Source organism: Crocodylus siamensis, chromosome 3 (genome assembly GCF_052110815.1).
Source record: "Crocodylus siamensis isolate JL-2025a chromosome 3, ASM5211081v1, whole genome shotgun sequence".
Taxonomy (NCBI): Eukaryota; Metazoa; Chordata; order Crocodylia; family Crocodylidae; genus Crocodylus; species Crocodylus siamensis.
Window position 1 is genome coordinate 200935919 of NC_143397.1, and position 14111 is coordinate 200950029.

General features: G+C 44.4%; 1 protein-coding gene across 5 annotated transcripts in view; it reads right to left on the bottom strand.

The window, feature by feature from the left end:
- Window positions 1-14111, bottom strand: part of EYA1 (EYA transcriptional coactivator and phosphatase 1) — a 268703-nt gene that overhangs the window by 231410 nt on the left and 23182 nt on the right. The window contains exon 1 of one of the 5 annotated variants that reach the window (XM_090040164.1): window positions 330-556. The exons of the other annotated variants lie outside the window; for them this stretch is intronic. The gene's annotated coding sequence lies outside the window, so the exon portion shown is untranslated. Of the gene's footprint in view, window positions 1-329; window positions 557-14111 lie in introns of those variants that run through there. 5 annotated transcript variants of the gene reach the window in all.

Sequence of the window (14111 nt, forward strand, 5' to 3'; positions counted from 1 at the left end):
TATGAACAAAAGTTTTCAGAAGTAGCTTTGAAGCCCCCATTGACCTTATTCTTCAAAGATGTTTAAAAATGAAGTACAAAGCCTCTTCAATACACCCTGGATTTCCTGGAAAACAATATGCACTTAATATTCCTTGGATTTCTGGGAGGGGGAGTTATTTGTTTGTTTTGTTTTTCTCTACCTGTTTTCACAGTTGGGAATGCATTCCATCTATTCAGCAATACCACCAACCACAAAATAAATCAAAGATTTAACTAAGCACCTAGAATTCAAAGGTGGTAAGAGGGGACTTGCCTATAACAGTCCCCCTCCATCTACTCTATACTTACTCCTTTCCTGCTCCTATCCAAAGCAGTTTTTACTTAGCTGTAGTAAGGCAGACTCAGTTCTGAAACTTGCTTCTGGGCAGCCAGACACCTCCACTCCCTTCAGCTGCTCTTAGTCAAGTTACAGAACGCTCTCAAATAAACTGGAGATTGTGCTTAACAGCAACAGTTCTCTCTCAGAGTTGGAGGAGGAAATCTAGAAAGAGAAGGAAGGATCAAACTCATACCTAGGAGAAACAAGATGTTCTTAGTTACAGTTTATTAATAGGAGAATGCAACAATCAGAAGGAAAAGAAAAGTTTAGAGCCGCAATGTAAACAAGAAAGTAAGAAAGAAAGAATTAGTGTTTAATACTGCAAGGAGCTGGCTGTATGTTTGGCTTGTGCTTACCATCTCAAAGACGTATTGGCAGCAGATATCCATTCCAATGACTGAGTATAGGATTTGGATTTGTGCAGCGTGTGCACTATACAAACCTGCTTCATGTACAAATTAGCAGTTGCAATGCCTTACTAAAAGAGAAGTACTGAACTAGAAAAATAAAACATGGATCTTTTCTCCTCCCTCCCCTACAGTTGCGGCAGGGAATATAAAGGAAAATAAATAAAAATCACCAGAAGCTCACACTCCCAAAACAGCACTTCAGTAAGGGGCAGATGTCTGAAATCTGCAACTTCTTTGTATTCTTAAAGATCTTTCTGCTTTGACATTGTTGCCTACTTTTACAAAAATGTACAGCTCATTTTGCATTTAAATATCTTAGCTGAATGAAAACATCTCAAGAGTGTCCCCAGAAATTCCTGATCTAGTAGTCCTTGCAGGCAGACTGAAAAACAATGCATTTTGTTTATCTTTAAACAATTTGCATGCATTGATTTATAACCATTATCAATCAGCAATTATAATTATAACCATGTAAGCTGTAAGGGCAATCAAATCCTGTGCTTTGGGATAAGAGCTGATCACCAGAGAGATTAAGACCAAATTTTGTCCCATGTATAGCATTTTGCAATTGTCTAGAATTGATTCTCAAGTAGGGTGCCCTGAGGTGCTGTGATATCCTTTTACGGATGGCACAGTGCTCAGGCCCCATACAAGGTAGTAAACAGTTGCTCCCCTGGTCAGCAAGCTGCTCCCTTCCCCGGCATCCTAAGCACAAGCAATGCCTGCCTCTGCTCCTCCAGGAACTCCCACTCCTACTGCTGTTCCCATGTCCTGACAGCCCCCACACTGGTCACTCCCACACTCCTAGTGGCATACTCTGCCATGGGCAGAGGGAGTATACAAGATTGCACTTTTCAGCATGTCCCCTCTCTGCCCCACCCCCCGTGCATATTCCTGCAGCCGGCAGGAGAGAGTGTAGGGGCAGGTGGCTCTGGTCACAGTGTGCAAATGCCTAGAAGAGCAGACCTGGTGGCAGGGACTGTGCTTCCCCCCTCAGGTATGGACAGGAGAAAGAGATGAACTATGTATGCAGCTACAGTCTCCTTTGCTTCTTTTCTTGTGCTGTCGAGCCTAGGTTCTCTTTGTGTTTATGACTATTTGGGAGATCAATAGCAGCTTGAACTTTTTCACTGATTTTTATGAGCTTTATGTATAAATCTAACCTTTGGCATTTCTTGAATCAGCTACTTGCTGACAGGAAGCATGTTATATATCATACCCTACATCCCAAGGCAACTACAGAAAAGACAAAGACATCATTTATGTAGAATGATTGCCTTGGCAATCCAAGCATTGTACCAGAGAGCTTGACCAAACGCAGAAAAACTAGCGGTTCTCCCCAGATTGCTTACGTGGATGGAGCTGTGGAATTTTCCTAGCAGCAAAGGTGGAGAAAAGAGACAAGGGGTTGGAACTGGGCTTCAGGAACTCCCAGCCAGACCCGAGTTTGTTGCAGAGCCAAACAATATGAATGTAAGAGGTGCTGGGGGGGTGAGCGCAACACAGCAGTGAAGCAACACACAACTGCAGCACCTCTTGTGCAAGGAAGTAGGCATTCACTTGTCCTTTTTTGGCCCCCATGCAAAGAAGTAAGCACCCGTTCCACTCTCCCCCACTCCTCCAACTAGATGGATTGTGACTAACTTCAGAGAAGGCATGAAGGAAGGGGTGCTTCAAGTCTAAAACGGTTGAGAACCACTGATCTAGAATCATTACTGGGCTGTTGGAGAGGGATTCACCATCCTGTGAATGCTGCTGACAGGATCCCAGGTTTTCCAAGTACCAAGAGCCTGAACCCCAATGGTAACTCCCATGTTCCTACATTTTGTTGGCACTCCTGTGAAACCTCTCCATTTTATGCACTTGACTCATCTTTAACAATGCATTTAATGTACACCATATATTGCTGTGCTATACCCAGCCCAAGATAAGAATACATTTTCATCTTTTAAGACAGTATAGAGGAGGGCTATCTAACTTCAAAGCAGCTGGGGGGGGCACATGCCCTGTGGGCCACATCGGCACAAGCCATAGGCTCCTAGGCCACACACCATGCAGGTACCTTAGCTTTACCCTTAGCTTTCCAGCCATACCCAGTGGCAGCCAAAAGAGGGACAGGGAACCTGGAGACACCAGCTGTTGCTGCAGCCAGAGTGATGAGAAGAGCAGAGGCCAGGTGGGAGCCCAGGGGCCACAAGTTAACCCCTTGCAGACAGCATGTGGCCCTAGGGCTCCCAGTTGGGCATCCTGGATGTAGAATACATAGGTTAAGAAAAGCATTAAGAAACAGATAGAAATTTGCTTTCTGCAGCCAGAAATTTTCATGTGTTACTGTAAATAGGGTCCTGGCTAAATTTCACCCACAACGAAGATAATTCAATAATATTTTAACCGGTAGCTATAAAAATAATGAAAGAATGTTGGCATTAACTTTATTACATGGTAACAAAATTATGTTTCTCGTGTAAAAACTAGAACATAACCCAATTAATATAAATACATTCCATGCAAAATTAATTTGAACACTGCTTGAGAAATCCAGCACTCAACAATCAGGAAATACAAAGTTAAGGTTGAAAACTTAATCTTTACACTCCAAGCTTATGCATTTAAATGTGCTTCTATTATCATTCTTACTGTATTAATAGACAAATAAGTTCATTAGTGGGTATAAGGCTGTAAGAAACTCAGAATGAGAAGGATCTTAAACTTCATTGGTTTATGCAAACTAATTACACACTAAGAAGAGTAAAACTGAGTGCGACTGCTCTGCTGTGTAAGAGTGCCCACACTACAGCTGCAGAATGGAATGAGGAAGAGAAGTCATGTAAATAAGAAGACACAACCCCATCCAACCCTTCCCCCTTAGGCAGTACTCTGAAGACACCCAAGCCTTCATTGTACATAGGACTGCACAGAAGGGGGAGTTATCCAGGACTTAAATGAGAAGTATTATATTCTGTATAGATCCTAAGAGAGCAGCCAAGGATGTCAGAAGGAAAGGGGTAGGTCAGAGACAGATTTCCTCCCTTGTTGCTATAATCTTTTAAAGAAACATAATTTTGCTGAAGCCAGGCTAGAGAGGGGAATGGGGTTGGGGCCTGCACTTGAATCCGTACAATACTTCTGGCAAAAACCTTCATATAAGAGTGTCTGTAATTAATTCATCACATAAATTGAGCCTCTTTTCCCCTGGTACCAAAATGCTGTGTCACTGGGGGTGATTAACGGTGCTTAAAAATATGTATGCAAGCATCTAAACTGGAGGCACCTAGTTGTAAAAGTTTGTACTATTTTTCCTAAATTAAGGCTAGATTCTATCATCCACACATGCAGACTTCAGCTGGAGCCCTGCAGGTAGGCTGATGGAATGATACTTTTAAATATGTGAATAGAAGCATCCAATTGGCATTTTTTAAAATCCATTTTTGTTCACATTCTCTCAAAATACTTTTAGAGAATAATATTTTATGCTTTGCAGTAAAACTTTTCCCTTTTGCATGATCATGTCCACTTTGGGCTTGGCCTTACTCTCATGGAAATTAATAGAAATCTTGCATTTCCTTTAATGGGACCAGGATAAAGCCCTCCAAGAAGTTGGCATGTCATATCAATTTTTGAAGCTTTATCAAAACTGTCATTAAAACAGCAGTGGGATCACAATTTCTGCTGAAAAATGGCAAGGCTGGTAGCTTGTTTATGCTCTATGGATATTGCTGTCAAAGTTACAAAATCTTCCTGTGGAACTCAAACATTTAAAAAATGTCATAGCTTAGATTTTATATTTAAAAAAATCCTAGTGAATGTGCTACTGATATATATTTTAGCACTTTATTCTTGGTCTAGTTACCTTCCGGATTGCTAAGTCTTTCTAAATTAGAGCAAGCAATTTCTCTTTGTTTTACCTAATATTTGAAAATGGCAAAAAATCCCATGGGTCACTGAAAATTATCCTTTCATTCCAGCCGCCTGTTTCAAGTCAGTCAAAACATTCCAGACTTCAAAAGAGGGCTTTGCCTGCTTAGGCCATTTTGGTGTCCTTCTATGGTTGGCCTACGAGGAATTGGTTATTTGGATAAATTAATTTGTGGAGCCTGCTGGCCTTCTAGAAGACCTCAGTGTCTGACTGCAAATTAGTTCTACTGAACATGTAGAAATCCCTGGGCAGACTAGAAGAAATAAATGGTGATAAAATCTAATACTACAATGTTTGTAATGCGATTTTATTCTGCTATGAAGCTTGTAAGCAAAGCTAATGTTGAATTAAAATTTTTAAAATATAAAAAATGTTCATGAAAGCACAAAATCAGATCAGTATCCAAGTCACAGCAGAGAAGGCTAAATGCCAACTTTAAAGTAAAGCTTCCAGCAGGAATCTTTTACAAGAACAAACAAAAAATGTCCTAGTTTTCCACAAAATCAACTAGGTATTTACATTACGGATGCACCCCTGCTTAAGCCAGGAAGTCACACAGTTGAATTCTGCTTGAGCTGAGGCTGTGAATAAACTGCTATGCAGTCTTTTAATGCATAGTTGTACAAGTGCCTAAGGATAGTTTATCCTTAAGGAAGAGAAGTCTGCGAGCCAAAACTAACAAACATGGCTCCTCAAGCGGAACAATGGCCCAGAAAACTCAGTAAAAAAGAAAATAAACTTCATTGGCAGTTTGTTTTTTACTGTTAAGAGCTCAGCTACAACTTTATCAAGATTTTGAAGAAGGTAAAATACTTCACACATACAATACTGTCTCACAACTGCTGGAGAGTTTAGTCAATAGTCCACTTCTACATATGCAAGTGCTGTCTAAAATAAAAACCACAACTTAATAAAGCAAAGATTCACCTTCTAAGAGACACAGTCTTACACCAAAATAAGTCAAAGATTAAATCAGTTGTATGATCTCAACCAAATGCAGGCCTTTGTCTGTATCGGCACTTCATTTTGCATAGCTACATGTTTCATCAGCATAATTCTGGGTGGAAAACTGAGCAATTTCTAGTGCAGTTTATGTGACTAATTCCTCCCCTCCTCCACATCACAGGCAAGAAAGTACAAAAATTCACAAAAAACAAAAGGATATCACAACTATGATAGTTATGCTCCCTTACAGTACATGTACAATATTATGCACCCTAAAGAGCACCATCAACTTCATGGAGTCTACTCACAGTACATAAAAATGTTTAAGTCTTCATAGGATTGGGGACATTGATTGTGAGAAATACATTTTAAACAATTAATTCAATATAGAATCATTCTTACCACAGCTAAATGAATAATTTGTAAATTGTCCACTAGCAGTTTTCAGTTTTCATGAGTGTATTGAAATTAAGAAACAAAAAAAGAAAAAAAAATGTATAGTTTTTAGCCTAAAGATTACAGGTTATTCTTTCAAATACTCCATGTTTGAAATTTCAATTACATTGCTTAGTTTTTGTGGGACAAAAATGTTACATAGTATCACTTTAAACACTCATTGAGTGAGGCTTGGTACGAGTATGTTCCATTTATGTTCCAAATTTCTGATCATTATTACAGATAGGGGCTGTAAACGAATGAAGCACATATTTTTACAGGCTCAATTATGACCTAAGATTTACAGGTTCACAGTGCTTATTATCCTGAAGAGCCTTCTACATACAGGAGGTAAGCTCTTTCTGTTCAGAATGGCAAAGGAAAGCAGAAGTAAAGGTGGCTTTATCAAATCTGCTGCCACAAGCAGAGATAGTATGCATAAACAAGTCTCACAGCTGAAGAAATTTTCTTTTGTGACAGCACTAATTTCAGTGATGTTACAGGACATTTATTTTTAACTATTTTCTGTAGCACACTGTATCCTAAATGTACACATATTAGGAAATGTGTGTATTGTACATGGGAGTTTTGTTTGAAACCAAAAAAAACATTTGCTTGGTTCCCATAAGCTACAGCCACATACTCCATAATTCCTGTCCTGTAGAATCTGTTGCAGAATTCACTCTTTGCTAGAAAATTGTAATCCAGAATCTCAGCTTTCACTCTAAACAAAATTAAGTTTCTAACCCTTATGGTTGTAAAGATAACCTTGAAATTGTGAAGTGAATGTAATCGGATGCCTAAGGCTGCAAAGAGCCAGAAACAAAGACTTAGAGATGTGAAATGCCCCAACCATTTCACTGAGGGCCCCAGGGACACAGCATTTCTGTGGTCACAGAATCTGGCATTTTTCCAAGATACCACAGAATCTAACTTTTTGTTTTCTACTGCAAAATTTATTATTTTGCTGCAGCTAGATACCAGGCATTTTTTTTCAGACTTCAAACCTTACAGAGACCAGTCACGTGCTCCACATTTTTGCATATCAGGGATGCGTCTACACAAGATGCTTTACTGCACAGTAGACTAATTTCATCGCATATCTTACTGGGCAGTAACCCTATATTGCATTAATAGCATGTATAGATGTGCCCAGGGGAATTAACTTGATTTCTGTGCAAGTTCCTTTCACTGTTCTAGTTAACCAGGTGGAACAGAAAAATTAGAAAAGCAGAGTGGGCATCCATTGAGCAGCAGAAAGGAGGCTGTATAATTTAGGCTGGGGTAAGGCTGAGAAAATAGGACAACAAATGATGTTTGAGGAACTGAGAAGATCTACTGCTGAAATGGACTGTAAGGCGCCTCCCACACCCATTTTCCTGGCCCATTACCAGCCTGACTGGCCAAGCATCATAGTAACTGCCAACTTCCTCAGAACTTAGCTGACTGGCCAACACATCTTCAAAAAAATACTATTGGAAGTACTCCTTGATGTATAGTTGCAAGTGCATACCTCCAGCTATATGCCATTGCCGCATATTGTCTTCCACTATCTGTAGTACAGTATGCTATATACCACCATGTATGCTCTAGGACATTCTGTAAAATCTAACATGCTTTGGGACCAAGTCCCTTATATTTCAAGGTTGTCTAGATGCCTGCCCCCCCGCCAATGGACAAGTCTGCAAATATCAGCCTGGATAGTGACAACTTTATGAACAGCACCTCTTTCTGGACATTATCAGTGGGAGGTAGCCACCAGGTTAATGCCTTAGAGAGACAAAGTGAGATTAAACCTATCTTGCTTCACAGGGCAGTAGACTAACCTGAACCAGAACTGGACTGGCTTTCGGCAAAGTCCAACAAACCAAACAACATGTATACACAGATATACAGTTTAACATGAGACAAATACATACTGTTACACCAGAGAACATGATCTCCACATTTAGTAATAACAGCGGCAAGAGAAATCTGTCCTGTGGCAAGTATGCCTTTGTTGTCATGGAATCTAGCGAATCTTTCCAACTTTGCTTCTCAGTCCATCACAGATGATTTCCATAATGCACCTGACAACCCTGATGGGCAAACAGACCAAGGATAAAAATGAGGATTTCCCATTGAGACGTGCCTCTGATCAGTCATATACTTAGCCATGGAAAAACACTGATGCCTTCTTTTCTTTAGATGTTTTCCTGCCAGAGTAAGGCACTCAGTAGAGTGGAGAGTCCAAAAGACAGTACCTTGTCCTGGTAATGGCTTGGTCTTTCGGCAAGTCATAGATACTTCCTTTCAGTTATATGCATGGGGTTTGGGATATACACAGCCTGTACACCAATAGCCACAAATTGGTCCTGAGCCTAAAATTATGTACGTACGTAAGTGAGATTACACTAATAAGATTAAATACATAAGGATAACAAACATAATGAAAGCAAATATTGAATAAGGGATGCTCTAGCAGGCCCTTAAGCAACTGAACCACTAGCAGGCTAAACAAGGCAGTTCACAATCATCTTGTAATACAAGATTAATTTACACAAGTTTACAGAGAGGGTCCCTTTAGCTCCATCCAAGCCCCATGAACCGCTGTGTACCAAGGGGCTCCCGTCTCTTGCAGGGATAGGGACCCACGCTGCCTCATGCAGCTGTGGGGTCCCTCCAGCTCCTTCCAGGCCCTGTGCACTGCACTGTACACTGTGGGGCTCTTGCCTCCCTCAAGGAAGGGGACCCGCACTGCCTCGTGCAGCTATGGGGTCCCTACAGCTCTTTCCTGGCCCCATACACCACTCTGTTTACCAACAGGACTCCTATCTCTTACCGGGATGGGGACCCAGCTGCCTCTGGGGCCCCTTCAGCTCCCTCCGGATCCCCCCATGCACCATTCTGTGCAGCAACGCCACAACTCCCTCTCCAGTGGGGCTAGGACGCAGCTCCTTGCCACTTCCTGTTCCACTTAGGTGTCTTCAGGACACTTCTGGGGCAACTGCTCTGCCCCACTGGTCAGCTCCACCAGCTCTTCTGCAGCCCTTGTCATCCCTCATTGAAGCTGCCCATGTGCTAGGCTTTTATCCTTTCCAGAGGCTCCACCCCACAGACTGAAAACAGTCCAGTGGAAAAGCCTGAGGGGATAGTTCCATATCAGGTCCTCTTCTTGACTAAGAACTACTAAGCTCGACTAAGAAACTAAGCCCGCTGGGGGATGGGGGGACTAACACCACTGCTGGCCCACTTAGCAACCCTTGCAAAGCCAGCAGGCCAAGGCACTTAAGGGAGCCCACTCCTGTCCCAGCCCTGGAATGACCTGTAGGCAAGGCAAGGGCCCCCAAGGGGATACTTGCCTACCTGTACACAAATGCCAGGAGCTTGGGGAATAAACAGGAGGAACTTGTCCTCCTGCTTAACACAAATAATTACAATGTCATAGGGATAACAGAGACCTGGTGGGACTCCATCCATGACTGGGCCACAGGTATAGATGGCTATACCCTGTACAGAAGAGATTGAGTGGATAGAAGGGGCAGGGGTGTAGCACTCTATGTCAAGAAGAGCTACGCGTCCCTGCAAGCTGACATTGGCACCCAGGGTGGATGACTGGAGACCCTCTGGGTTAAAATCCGTGGGAAACATGGCACAGTGGACACAATGGTGGGAGTCTACTACAGACCTCCCACCCAGAATCAAGAGCTTGGCCAGGATTCACCAGGGGATTGGCTCAGGCCACCTGCTCCTGGTGCATGGTTGTCATTGGAGACTTCAACTACCCAGACATCTCGTGGGAAGAGTGCTCGGCCAAATCCGAATGGTTGCAAAGCTTCCTCACATGTGTGGATGAGCTCTGACACAAGAAGTCTACGGGCCAACAAGAGGTAAAGCACTGCTTGACCTGGTACTGGCAAGTGGGGATGACCTAATCAGCGACCTAATGATCCAAGGGAAGTGGGGTGACAGTGACCACGAGCTCATCACCTTCCCCATCTGCCATAAAGCTGGCAAGTCAGTCAGCAATAGAAAATTCCTCGACTTCAGGAAAGCTGACTTTGACAAGCTCAGGAGGCTTGTCAGTGAGGCCCTAAGGGACCACGACCCAAAAGGGAGGAGAGTTCAGTAAGAGTGGTTACTCCTCAAGGGAGTGATCCTGGATCTACAAGCTAAGTCTATTCTGTCTCAGAGGAAAAGCAGCAGAAGAGCACAGCAGCCCCCCTGGCTCTGCAGGGAGTAGACCTCCTGCATCTAAAAAGAATGGTCTACAAACGATGGAAGACTGGATCCACCTCCAAGGAGGAATATTCTGCACTGGTCCGGACCTGCAGGGAACAAACCAGGAAAGCCAAGGCTGTGACGGAACTCCCATTAGCTACAAGTATCAAGAACAATAAAAAGTCCTTTTTTAGATATGTGGGGAGCCAGAGAAAAAGCAAAGGCAACACTAGACCCCTGCTAAACCAGATGGGACAACTGACAACTGATGCCCAGGAAAAAGCCAATTTACTAAATGGGTACTTTGCGTTGGTTTTTCACCAATCCCAAGGGAAGCCCCTGCCCATTACAGGACAGGAGGGCCCAGGTGAGAGAGATTCCTTACCCTGCATCAATGCTGACCTTGTGAACACCTTGAGAGGCTGGATACCTTCAAGTCAGCCGGCCCTGACAGTTTACACATCAGGGAGCTGGCAAGCATTATAGCTCAGCCCCTGGCACAGATCTTCGAGAACTCCTGGCACTCTGGTGAAATGCCCAAAGATTGAAAGAAGGCCAATGTGGTGCCTATTTTCAAGAAAGGGAGGACAGTGGATCCAGCAAACTATCAGCCTGACATCTATCCCAGGGAAGGTCCTAGAAAAGATTATCAAAGAGACCATTCTTAACAGACTGGTTGATGGCAACATCCTGAGGGATAGCCAGCATAGGTTTGTGGCGGGTAGGACTTGCTTAACCAATCTAATTTCCTTTTACAACCAGGTGATCTATCACCTGGACAAAGGAGAGGAGATTGATGTCATATACCTTGACTTTAAAAAAAGCTTTCGATCTGGTATCCCATGATCACCTCTTAGCAAAACTGGCCAACTGCGGCCTTGGGTTCACCACGATCCACTGGCTGGAGAACTGGCTGTGTGGTCAGACCCAGCGGGTGGTGGTTGATGGAAGTTAATTGTCATGGTGCGCTCTGACCAGTGGGGTCCCCTCAAGGCTCTGTCCTTGGGCCTATACTATTCAACATCTTCATTAATGATGTGGTCACTGGAGTCAGAAGCGGACTAGAATGACACCAAACTCTGGGGTAAAGCATCCACACCTGAGGACAGGAGGGTGATCCAGGCTGACCTCTACAGGCTCAGGAAATGGGTGAAGGAGAACCTGATGGTGTTTAACACTGACAAATGCAAGGTTCTCCACCTTGGGAAGAAAAACCTGCAGCATACGTATAGGCTTGGCAGCACTACACTGGCTAGCACTACAGACAAAAGGGACTTGGGGGTCATGGTTGACCACAAGATGAACATGAGCCTTCAATATGATTCTGCTGCTAGTAAAGTGAGCAAAATGCTGGCTTGTACCCATAGATGCTTCTCAAGCAAATACCAGGACATCATTTTGCCACTGTACTTGGCCTTAGCGAGGCTGCAGCTGGAGTACTGTGCCCAGTTTTGGGTTCCACAATTCAAAAAGGATGTGGAGAAGCTTGAGAGAGTGCAGAGGAGAGCCATGCGCATGATCAGAGGTCAGAAAAACAGACCTTATGATGAGAGGCTGAGAGCTATGGGACTCTTCAGCCTGGAAAAGCACAGGCTCAGGAGTGATCTGATGGCTACCTTTAAGTTTATAAGATCTAGGGGAACATTTGTTCACCAGAGCACCCCATGGGATGACATGGTCGAACAGTCATAAATTCCTCCAAGACCGTTTCAGGCTGGACATAAGGAATAACTTCCTTACTGTCCGAGCACCCAAGGTCTGGAATAGACTGCTGCTGGAAGTGGTTCAAGCACTGACTTTGAACACCTTCAAGAGAAATTTGGATGTTTATCTTGCTGGGATCCTATGACCCCTGCTGACTTCCTGGCCCTGGGGCAGGGGGCTGGACACGATGATCTTCCAAGGTCCCTTCCAGTTCTAATGTCTGTGAAGTCTATGAAATCTTCACCTCCCTCCTGCCTCCTCCTAATTGGTGGGGAAGGGAAATGCCCCACCAATTGGTCTGAGCTATCTGTCTCAAGTCAACAAACTGGGCTGCTGGTGAGCCCACCAGCCAGCCTGCCACACGCATGTTGATAGCTGTGAGAATATAATAGTGTTCTGTGCCATTGACGTAGTTGATACTGAAAGGACTCATGGTATGGCACTGAAGTACATGGTATGCAATACATGGTATTTCACTAAACTCCCTAAGGGACTAGAGAGCCTCCTCATTTCTCTCACTGAATTAGCGTATGCTCTCAAAATGGTGATATCCTTGAAAGTTACTTTAACTTCTCTAAATATTCCAGGCCTCCTGGTTTCCGGCATCTGGCGTATTGCGATTAGCAGGGATATGGTTTGAGTGGCTGTGTCCAATTAATTAACTGTTTTGGCTACTATTTTCCCTTCTTTATTGGAGTGCATGAGTTCTCCCTGATCACCTCCAGGCAGAGGCATAGCGAGCTCTTTCAGCAACTGATGCAGAGATGGGGGGACAGCAACAGGAATTCTGCTGACTACTAGATAGCCGGGAGGAAGAAGGGAAAGGGAGAGGAGGGTGAATAAAGGGAATGGAGAGAAGAAGAGGTAACTCTCCTCAGGCAGCAGCTGCTTCTGCTGCTGCAGTTACTGTAACAGCACAGGCTCAGGCTGCTGCAGCTAACAAGGCCGGCAGTGATATAGGCTCCTGGTATACTGTTCGCTCTCTCTTCCCCCTGGCACAGACTGTGCCTTCCATAACAGTCTCCTGTGTAGAGGGGACCATACTGGCACCCCCCTCTAAGCTGGTGCTCAGGGTTGATGCCCTGCTCACTCCTTTGACTGGTGATGTCCATCATAACTCATTAGAGGAAGGTCCTGTCAGACCAACCTGGTGGCCTTCTATGACCAGGTCACAAAATCCTTAGACACAAGGGTAGCAGTGGATATAGTCTTCCTGGACTTTCTGAAGGCCTTCAACACTGTCTCTCACCCCATTCTCATTAAGAAACTGGGGGACTGTGGGGTCAACACCTACACAGTCAAATGGGTTGCTAACTGGCTGGAGGGATTTGCCCCCGAGCACTACCAGGAGCGACAAGAAATAGTGGTAAGAAGCTGATAGAGTGGTGGTGGATGGGTCATTTTTGACCTGGAGGGATTTGGGCAGTGGGGTTCTCCAGGGCTCAGTCCTCAGGCCCGCACTGTTCAATATCTTCATCAGCAACTTGGACAAGAGGGTAAAAAGCACCCTGTTTAAATTCACAGACGACACTAAGATGCGGAGGGAAGTGAGCACACTAGAAGGGAGGAATAGGCTGCAATCGGACCTAGACAGGTTACAGGGGTGGGTGGATGAGAACAGGATGGGTTTCGACACTGACAAGTGCAAGGTGCTGTACCTGGGGGGAAGAATCAACAGTATACCTACAGGCTAGGGAACTCCCTTCTCATCAGTGCAGAGGCAGAAAAGGGTCTTGGAGTCATTATTGATGCCGAAACGAACATGGGCCAATAGTGTGGGGACATGGTCAGGAAGGCCAACCTAACTTGGCATCAGATGCATCTCAAGCAGTTCCAAGGAGGTGATCCTCCCCCTCTATGCAGCACTGGTCAAGCCACAGCTGGAATACTGTGTCCAGTTCTGGGCGCCGCACTTCAGGAGAGATATTGACAGCATCGAGTGGGTCCGGTCCAAAGGAGGGCCACCCACATGATCAGGGGGCAGCAGGGCAGGCCCTACAAGGAGAGGCTACAGGACCTGAACCTGTTCAGCCTCCACAGGAGAAGGCTGAGGGTGGATCTAGTGGCCTGTTACAAACTAGTCAGAGGGGACCAGCAGACACTGGGGGAGTCCCTGTTCCCCTGAGCATTACGAGGAGTGA